We start from the raw sequence: 10,000 nt of genomic DNA, 5'->3' as shown, positions 1-10,000 counted from the left end.
TTGATTGAAGTTACACCAGCTGTTTTCAAGTTTGTAAATAAATCATCTGTATTGTTCCATAATATCAGAACCCATTTTACTTAAGGACGGTCTCCAATAGTTTAGTATTTTTACTGTAAGCAACATCGTATTAGGTGAGACTGATTGCGCAAACAAACACCACCAACACAGTAGATATTTAGATAGACCAGCAGCTATTAAGATCTTTCGTTCAGTGAATTTAACCATTCACTGATCAGTGATTAACAATTTACATGAGGTTCTCCAATTGCAGTGTGATTTTAGGTGCTCTTAAATTTCCCACCACACATATACTACAAACAATTTAACATATATTACCAAACGTCGTATTTATTATTATTTCTAGTGAATTCAACGAAATGGCACCCGAATATCTCTTCTTCCTACCTTTTGGAAAATCATTTACTTGGCGGATTAAAATCATCGTAGAATATACTAAAATTAAAACACTGTGTCAAGTGTGCCCTCCTATCGATGTTTTGCCCATGAAAGATCATCATCTATGCCCCCATTAAATTTGAATGATGTAACCACCTCAACCTGCCACCACCACGAGCTCACTTCCTCGCCACACACAAACAAACGACCCCCCCCCCCCATTCACATGAAAACACCAAAACTTTTTTCTATTGAATTAGCTATACAAGCGATGTCATTTACCTTTCTTCTACAACTCTCTATCTATACAACCCATGACTATTGGTCGCTGTTATTTGGTAATTGGTGACAGGAATTTCTTTTGTCCCATATCACCACTTGTCCAGGCTTAGACATGGACACACGCAGAGACCCCCCCCCTTACATGTACACACTCACAAATACACACGGATTCACCGTTCCTTATCTGTCTTTACAAACACTTGTTGCATACTAGTAATATTTTCTTTGCTTTTATGTAAAATTGTGTGGTTTTCTACTTTACAAATTAATATGCCTGATGTATCTTTGTTTCAATATGACGTGGATAATGTTTTTCATATCCATTGCTTGATCTGCATTGATAAATCAGTAGAATAATTTATTAATTATAATTAATTTTAGACATTTCTCCTTCCAATTTCTTGGTACCGACTCTTTATCCATTTTTCGGATTCCACTTTTGATATATTATTGGTCTACAGGTCGACATACTATTCGACAAAACCAATCATGAAACTGTACGCGTTCTTATGGATCACACTGACTGGCTGCTATGCGAGTGAATGCTTAAGTAAGTATTCACTTAATCATCTCTATTAATCTCAATAATAATAATAATAATAATAATAATATTAATAACAATAATAATAATAATAATCAGCTGTTATTTTTACGACGCTTAAGCGACCACAACTGTAGGAGAAACCCGCAAGGGTTTATGGATTACAATTTGCACATCGTATGTATGTTATGGTTACATAAATACCGTCTTTGGTCACGTATGGTTGTTTAGTTTGATTATTTCTGTTGCCAAGTTACAAGTCAGTGAAACGTCAATACTTAAAAGTTAAAAAGGTAAATGCCTGTATACTATACACACAAGTTTGTCGAAATCAGGATACGAAAATCATATGTTAAAATATTGTGAGAAAGGAAGCGTGCTAGGACATAAAAAAGGTGGAGAGAGAGAGAGCGAGAGGGTGAGAGGTGGAGACAGGCGGAACATGGAGGGATGGAAGTGAAAATGGAGGTGTGGGGTAGGGTGGGGTTGGGAATGGTGGATGATCTTGTTCACTTTCACTATGGTATGCCTTGCTAACATTCTCATCCTATTAAAAGGTTGTAAGAAGTAGGTAATCCATAGAGTTGCAGGCCATAGTTGGGTATATGACCACTTCAATCTGGGGACACATCGATCGTCATACACTTAACAATCAAGGTTGAGGTTTAAGAATGAGGAGTAGTTCGCCACATTCTTTCGTACACGAATCTGACCTACTAGACCGGCAGCCCAGTGCACTTTGATCAAACGAACGAGGTACCAATATCTGAGTATTGGAACATTTGTGGAAAACCCCAGTATATCCAAAAGTGGATGTCTGCCGTGGTCGCTCTGCTGCATGTGGCCCCTGGGGCCGGTTAAAGGGGGCCCAAAAATGCATCTGATCAAACGAACGAGGTACCACTTGAAACCAATGTCAACTTAATGCATGAATGCCACATAGTACTGAATGGCCCATGCCAGACAAATTTTCTGCTGCAAAGGGCCCGCCAGACGCCCAAGAAGGGCCCCTAAAAATATGCATCTGATCAAACGAACGAGGTACCACTTGAAACCAATGTCAACTTAATGCATGAATGCCACAAAGTACTGAATGGCCCATGCCAGACAAATTTTCTGCTGCTAAGGGCCCGCCAGACGCCCCCAAATATGGCCCAAATGCCCATTAGCGTAGCATTGACCCAGATTAAATATGCAAGGTATCACTCAAAACCGGGTTGGAATGTTCGGGTTGATCTTACAGACTATGGAAATCATCATGCCAGACAAATTTTCTTCTGCAAAGGGCCCGCCAGACGCCCCAAAAGGGCCCATAAAAATGCATTTGATCAAACGAACGAGGTACCACTTGAAACCAATGTCAACTTAATGCATGAATGCCACAAAGTACTGAATGGCCCATGCCAGACAAATTTTCTGCTGCTAAGGGCCCGCCAGACGCCCCCAAATATAGCCCAAATGCCCATTAGCGTAGCATTGACCCAGATTAAATATGCAAGGTACCACTCAAAACCGGTTTGGAATGTTCGGGTTGATCTTACAGACTATGGAAATCATCATGCCAGACAAATTTTCTGCTACAAAGGGCCCGCCAGACGCCCCAAAAGGGCCCATAAAAATGCATTTGATCAAACGAACGAGGTACCACTTGAAACCAATGTCAACTTAATGCATGAATGCCACAAAGTACTGAATGGCCTATGCCAGACAAATTTTCTACTGCTAAGGGCCCGCCAGACGCCCCCAAATATGGCCCAAAATGCCCATTATCGTAGCATTGACCCAGATTAAATATGCAAGGTACCACTCAAAACCGGTTTGGAACCACACAAAAACAATATTAAATGCAAAGGTACTTTCCACAGAGTAAAGAACTGCCAATGCAAGACAAATTTTCTTCTGCATAGGTCCCACCAGATAAAAAGAATAGGTGGCCCAATGTGGCCCTATATATGGGTCTAAAGAATTGGATATATGTGCCTTGTAACATGACATTTCAAGCTCATGATTATATTGTTTCCAGCATAAATTGGAGTTACTGTACACAAGACCAGTGTTTTATCCTATTTAGCTATTCGCTGCTCTAAGCAAAATAAAGATAACACTTTCTTTCACCTAAGCCTCTAAATATTTTGGGATTTGCTGGCCTGGGCAAAAATTACAGTTCCCCACATTATAATTCTAACACTCTGAGGAAGAGTCTTGCCTGGCTTGGATCCACAGAACTACGGTTGGAAGAGCAAGAATGGGTGCTACAGCCCTGACTGGTTTGAGGGACCGGCTCTCCCAGATCATCTATTCCAAGAGGGGGAACTGAGCGAAGATTTTCAAAGTAGCCGACCAGACGTGGCTTCCGAGTTTGATGCCGATGATTCAAGTACTGAACCATCTTGGAGTGATGACTCCGACAATGAAACATAGATTTGAGCTTCCATTGTCTTTTTAGAATCAAGTTCATGGGAATACTTAATTTTCATAAACTTACTAATGATTCTTTTGAGATCTGTCTGAATGGCAAATGCAGTGTCTTTTTACAATGCACACACTCCAGTGTTTAATCACTGTCAAGAGACATGAATTCTCAGTTCTTATACTTCGAACCTAACATGTGTCATGTTCAGAGTAATCACACAGTGATCTTTTGTTACTATCTTTGCCAATTATGATTTTAGTACATTTTAAACTAGCAAGATGACTTTCTTGAAAGGTAAAAGATTCCTTCATAGATGAAAACAAAAACCCTCATCTAGCATTCATATTTCTGAAAAATGGATGCCACATCTATTTGTTGGACTTGTTACAAGCTATTCGAATTGAATTAGTGTAATGATGGAAGTTCTAAAAGACCAAGATGGAGTAATATACGCCAATTACTCATTTTATATTTTGTATCAAGGAATGGAGTCATACGTGGTGATATCAGTATTTGTTTGTTCAATCTTAGCATTTTAAGTCCTTTAAAGAGTGTACCTAGCATAAAGGTACATATACATTTCTATGCTTCAATTATGTGTCTTTTAAAAACCATATTGGACAGTTTCAACCCAAACCTTTATCGTTAAGTACACGTTATAAAGCATTTTCACCATTGTTTGATAATTGTTTCTTTGTCTGAGCTTAAGAAACAAAACAATCTCTTTTGTTCGACTACATGTATGTCTTAAGATGACACTGAAGCGTTCTTTCTCAAGATTTTAAACTTTGTAGATTTACAATGCTAACGTAAACACAGTGTTTTAAGATACAAAATGATTTTGGGTTTCTTATTTACAATACATAAACTGATTTTAATCTGCTCCAGTGTTTCCAGCGAAACAAAGTAACTGCCAAGTTAAACACTGCTCACGATACAAAGTACTGACTGGATAAAAGGAAAAAGAATGGATAAAAGGAAACAGAATGGATTTGAGAATGCATTATAACTGTCAGGATCTCCCTCAAAGACTGAGTTCGCGTCATTTTTGTTTTGCTCAATGAAATGTTCAGTAATTGATACACCTACTAGTATACTAATCTCATTATTCCATTGGCCTATGTAGCGGGAAGGAATTTGAATAATTCAGGATGTTCTTGATTGTTATAGATTGGTTTCTTGTGGTATCTTAACTATTTAAACTGCATAATTTTTTTTACATGTGGTGGGCACTTTGCAGAAGAAAATTTGTATTGTATTGACATTTCTTTACTCTGTGGAATGCTACAAATGTCATGTCACAAGGCACATATAGTCTGCATCGATATACAATTCATTAGGCCCATATAGGGCCGCATTGGGCCACCTATACTTTCTATCTGGTGGGACCTATGCAGAAGAAAATTTGTCTCGCATTGGCAGTTCTTTACTCTGTGGAAAGTACCTTTGCATTTAATATTGGTTTTGTGTGGTACCAATTATGATTGATCATGGCCCATTTGGGGGCCCTTTTTTAGTGTGTCTGTTAGCCCGTTTGTAGCAGAAAATTTGTCTGGCATGATGATTTCCATAGTCTGTAAGATCAACCCGAACATTCCAAACCGATTTTGAGTGGTACCTTGCATATTTAATCTGGGTCAATGCTACGATAATGGGCATTTTGGGCCATATTTGGGGGCGTCTGGCGGGCCCTTAGCAGTAGAAAATTTGTCTGGCATAGGCCATTCAGTACTTTGTGGCATTCATGCATTAAGTTGACATTGGTTTCAAGTGGTACCTCGTTCGTTTGATCAAATGCATTTTTATGGGCCCTTTTGGGGCGTCTGGCGGGCCCTTTGTAGCAGAAAATTTGTCTGGCATGATGATTTCCATAGTCTGTAAGATCAACCCGAACATTCCAAACCGGTTTTGAGTGGTACCTTGCATATTTAATCTGGGTCAATGCTACGCTAATGGGCAATTGGGCCATATTTGGGGGCGTCTGGCGGGCCCTTAGCAGCAGAAAATTTGTCTGGCATGGGCCATTCAGTACTTTGTGGCATTCATGCATTAAGTTGACATTGGTTTCAAGTGGTACCTCGTTCGTTTGATCAAATGCATTTTTATGGGCCCTTTTGGGGCGTCTGGCGGGCCCTTTGTAGCAGAAAATTTGTCTGGCATGATGATTTCCATAGTCTGTAAGATCAACCCGAACATTCCAAACCGGTTTTGAGTGGTACCTTGCATATTTAATCTGGGTCAATGCTACGCTAATGGGCATTTGGGCCATATTTGGGGGCGTCTGGCGGGCCCTTAGCAGCAGAAAATTTGTCTGGCATGGGACATTCAGTACTTTGTGGCATTCATGCATTAAGTTGACATTGGTTTCAAGTGGTACCTCGTTCGTTTGATCAAATGCATTTTTATGGGCCCTTTTGGGGCGTCTGGCGGGCCCTTTGTAGCAGAAAATTTGTCTGGCATGATGATTTCCTTAGTCTGTAAGATCAACCCGAACATTCCAAACCGGTTTTGAGTGGTACCTTGAATATTTAATCTGGGTCAATGCTACGCTAATGGGCATTTGGGCCATATTTGGGGGCGTCTGGCGGGCCCTTAGCAGTAGAAAATTTGTCTGGCATAGGCCATTCAGTACTTTGTGGCATTCATGCATTAAGTTGACATTGGTTTCAAGTGGTACCTCGTTCGTTTGATCAGATGCATTTTTTTAGGGGCCCTTCTTGGGCGTCTGGCGGGCCCTTTGCAGCAGAAAATTTGTCTGGCATGGGCCATTCAGTACTATGTGGCATTCATGCATTAAGTTGACATTGGTTTCAAGTGGTACCTCGTTCGTTTGATCAGATGCATTTTTGGGCCCCCTTTAACCGGCCCCAGGGGCCACATGCAGCAGAGCGACCACGGCAGACATCCACTTTTGGATATACTGGGTTTTTCCACAAATGTTCCAATACTCAGATATTGGTACCTCGTTCGTTTGATCAAAGTGCACTGGGCTGCCGGTCTATACTTTGATCTTTAATCTCTCCATTGATCATGTGGCCTTCGACGTTTTATTGTTATGTAAACGTTCATACCCCAATATCGTAGATGGGTTTGAGGGTTTCGGTCATTTTGGTGTATGTGTCGTGATCAAATAGGCTAGCTGTTTTTTTATTAACGTTTCTCGTCTAACCAAGGATTTTGTACCTATATTGTCATAGTAACGTATGCCCTACATCATATGCCCTTGCTCACATCAAATGTGAAGTCCATCGATATGATTGTTTATCATTAGATCTAAATTTCGCCTCACTGAACTCAAATTGACTTATGACCTAATTTGATCATGTAACATTTGGTTGACCTGATATCCTTCATGTGTTTTGGTCATTTGTCATTTCGGTATATGCGTAAGGGGGGGGGGGGGGGGCGTAAGGGGTGAGAAGTGTCGTTTCGCGAACTACTCCTTCACCATCGGTTAACTTCAAACACTTAGTGTGTGCCCGGTCATTGGATCTAGTGCCTATATAGGTTCAAAGGTCAGGGGTCATTGTGATCATTACGAGCATACCAACGTGGGAAAATGGCTTCTATAGAAACCCATTGATAGCAGATCATGCAGTTGTTTTAAGTTGATATTAAAACTTTTGTATAACTTAATATAGTTTTGTGTATTTAGAATATTAAAAATAATAACATGCATGATAGCATGAAAGTAGAGAATGAACTATTTGAAATGTGAACTGTTACAATTATTCTGTATCACTCTTTTGTCTTGATCCTTACAGAGTTCCCATTAAGCTGCCTGAAAAGTGCGTATATTATCTTCAATATTTTCATTCATTACATGAGTTTAGTAGCCATCTTTAAAAAGAGAAGGGAAAAAAGGCTCCTGCAAATAAATGAGAAGTGCCGTTCTTGTCAATAAATGGTTCACTCTTTCATTTCCTTTCCTTGCTAAATCCGTTTGTTGAGAAATAAATCATGACAGTTAAAAGTGCCATTTTCTTGAACAGTAGAAAAATGTATTGAAAAAGTGCTGCTTTGGCCGTTTTTATGAAAAATATTCAAAAGTAGATTTTTTTAGAAGTGCTTGAAAAATTTGCAATGCTCTCACACAGCGTATATGTAGATACCCACTTTAATTGTTAATTGTGTCCGCCGTATACTGGTATAGTAATAACCTCGGTAACCGTTATATTCGTTACATATATTATCTAAATCTACCCACACCACAGCTATTTTTCCTTATTTGTATTCTTCACTCTAACCCGTATGAATTCACAATATCAGCTTATCATTTCTTTACGTCATTGTAATTCCACAAGTATTTTTACATTGTGTGAAAATTAATGGCGTATATTTTATAATAAACAGTAGGTTTTGTTGAATTATATTAGCAATGTGATTGTATAGTTGTATAGCCTTTCAACAGTATTACAGTGACTTCAAACCATTCCCTTTTCCCTGTTTTTTTGCAACTGTCTACAGACCAGAGGGATGAATGCAGTATGTTAATATCAATTGATTGTATTTGTAGTCACTTTCTTTGTTTCTTAGAATGACTTTAGGCAGATAGTACAATCGTTAAAACGCTCCACTCTCACTCCCTGTTGTATTTCTGTGCACTGTTCATAAAGAAAATATGCCTCTCAAAAACACGAGGATCATTAGTTAAAGTGACTGGTCTACTAAGTCTAACAGTTCATCAGGTCAGTTCCTCAGATGTTACACAAAGCTTAAAAAAAAAACATAAGGCTTTCATCAACTCAAATAACTTACCACAATGCACTTAAAAGTTGTCACGAACTATTTATGTTGGATGTCACTAGAGGGTGTTTATGTATAAGGTTAAAAGAACATGCTTTCGTTTGGCTATTAGAATTTGTAAAACAATGGCTTCACTTTAAACTTCCAGACATGCTCTTCACGACGTCATTATCAATCTAGCCTTAAGAGACCACCAGAGAATTAGAATTTATGAGACTAAATATTGTGAAATCTGCAATAGCTTGCGCCAAAAAATATTATCTCTTAATTCTTTTCTTTTCTTTTCTATAACGTATGAAGATTTAAATTTGGCCTAAAGTAATCATACGTTAAACGTGACTCAACCTATATGACATTATCGGGTTGGAAAATATCGTGCATTTGGGCATACTGTAATCTGTTACACTAGTATACCAAATACCTACCAGTTCATTCAATATGAATTTAAAAGGTTTGCGAACCAATCAGAAGCTTTGCACTAAATTTTAAACACAAGGTCGCTATTAATTAGAAATAGCCAAAGAGTAATAACCAAATTGATTAATTCAGTCACTACATGCTATTGGAAAATTCTGCAGAATGGAGCCGGGGTTGTTGTGCAGTTCACATTTTTATACTAAATAATACCTTGTTCTCTGTGTGTGTAGCGGGGTGTGGTGCAGGAGAAGCTATATGGATATCGAATTCGAATGTTGCCTTTAATATAAGTCTCGCAAACTTAAACGTTGGAGGCTTCAATCAAATGGTTTACTTCCTTACCCCGACCCCCCCCTCCTCTCCCCGATCCACCCCACACTCCAAAATCTAATCTAATATAATTTAGAAATGTTTCAAACGAATACTATTTGTTATGGTTTTATGGTTAATTTTTTTCCTCTTGATTATGACAGGCATCTACGAACTCTGTGACTTGAGTGCGTAAAGTCTTTTTAAAAATTGTATTATTAGTAAAGCTATTCAAGTTTATCGTTTGAAAGAAGACTGTTTGATTATTCGAAAACAAAATAATATAAAAACATTGCGAAATATTTTATTAAATTTCACGTCTTGCATAGAAATATTATCTTTCTCAATAATATATTTAGAAAGTGAATTTCCTTCCTGGATAAAATGTTAACACATCTTCAAAGGTGGTGTAAAATAGAGATATTGAATCCTTGACAAATGTAATATTTGTATAGATATTCTGTACGAGCGATAAACCAAATATTAATAAGTATATATAAATAAGTGTCCTTAAAGAATTGTCTGGTAGCCCTTAGAAGTTACCTTAAAATACGATAAATTATAGTCCAAACATGATTTCAAAATATGAGAACGCTAATGTTGCGTTTGACAGAGAAACGATTTTTTAATCGTTTAGGATGGATATTTCAAGTATACTTTGAACAGTACAGAACGTGACGTCATATTCGCAAATGCAGATTGCGACATAACCCACACTGCATACAGTTCCTACAGTGATCACAACATAAACCGCGTTTGAATACAGATTAATTTCTTCCTTAATTTTCGGTGAAATTTCTTATAAATTATATATGTTTAAAAAATCGTTAAGCCGTCATATATGTAGTGCATCTGGCATTTCGTGATTTTTTTGTAAAACCGGATAAGTTTGA

General features: G+C 38.1%; 1 long non-coding RNA gene across 1 annotated transcript in view; it reads left to right on the top strand.

Annotated features, from left to right (window-relative positions):
- The window catches only part of LOC139976184 (uncharacterized), a 40,914-nt gene that overhangs the window by 1,791 nt on the left and 29,123 nt on the right, over window positions 1–10,000 (top strand). Inside the window, exons 2-5 of the long non-coding RNA XR_011796024.1 lie at window positions 1,143–1,231; window positions 7,400–7,423; window positions 8,103–8,120; window positions 9,272–9,295. This is a non-coding gene — a long non-coding RNA (uncharacterized lncRNA). The remainder of the gene's footprint in view (window positions 1–1,142; window positions 1,232–7,399; window positions 7,424–8,102; window positions 8,121–9,271; window positions 9,296–10,000) is intronic.

Source organism: Apostichopus japonicus, chromosome 11, assembly GCF_037975245.1.
Source record: "Apostichopus japonicus isolate 1M-3 chromosome 11, ASM3797524v1, whole genome shotgun sequence".
In the NCBI taxonomy this organism is placed as follows: Eukaryota; Metazoa; Echinodermata; class Holothuroidea; order Aspidochirotida; family Stichopodidae; genus Apostichopus; species Apostichopus japonicus.
This window is presented reverse-complemented; position numbering and strand designations above follow the sequence as displayed.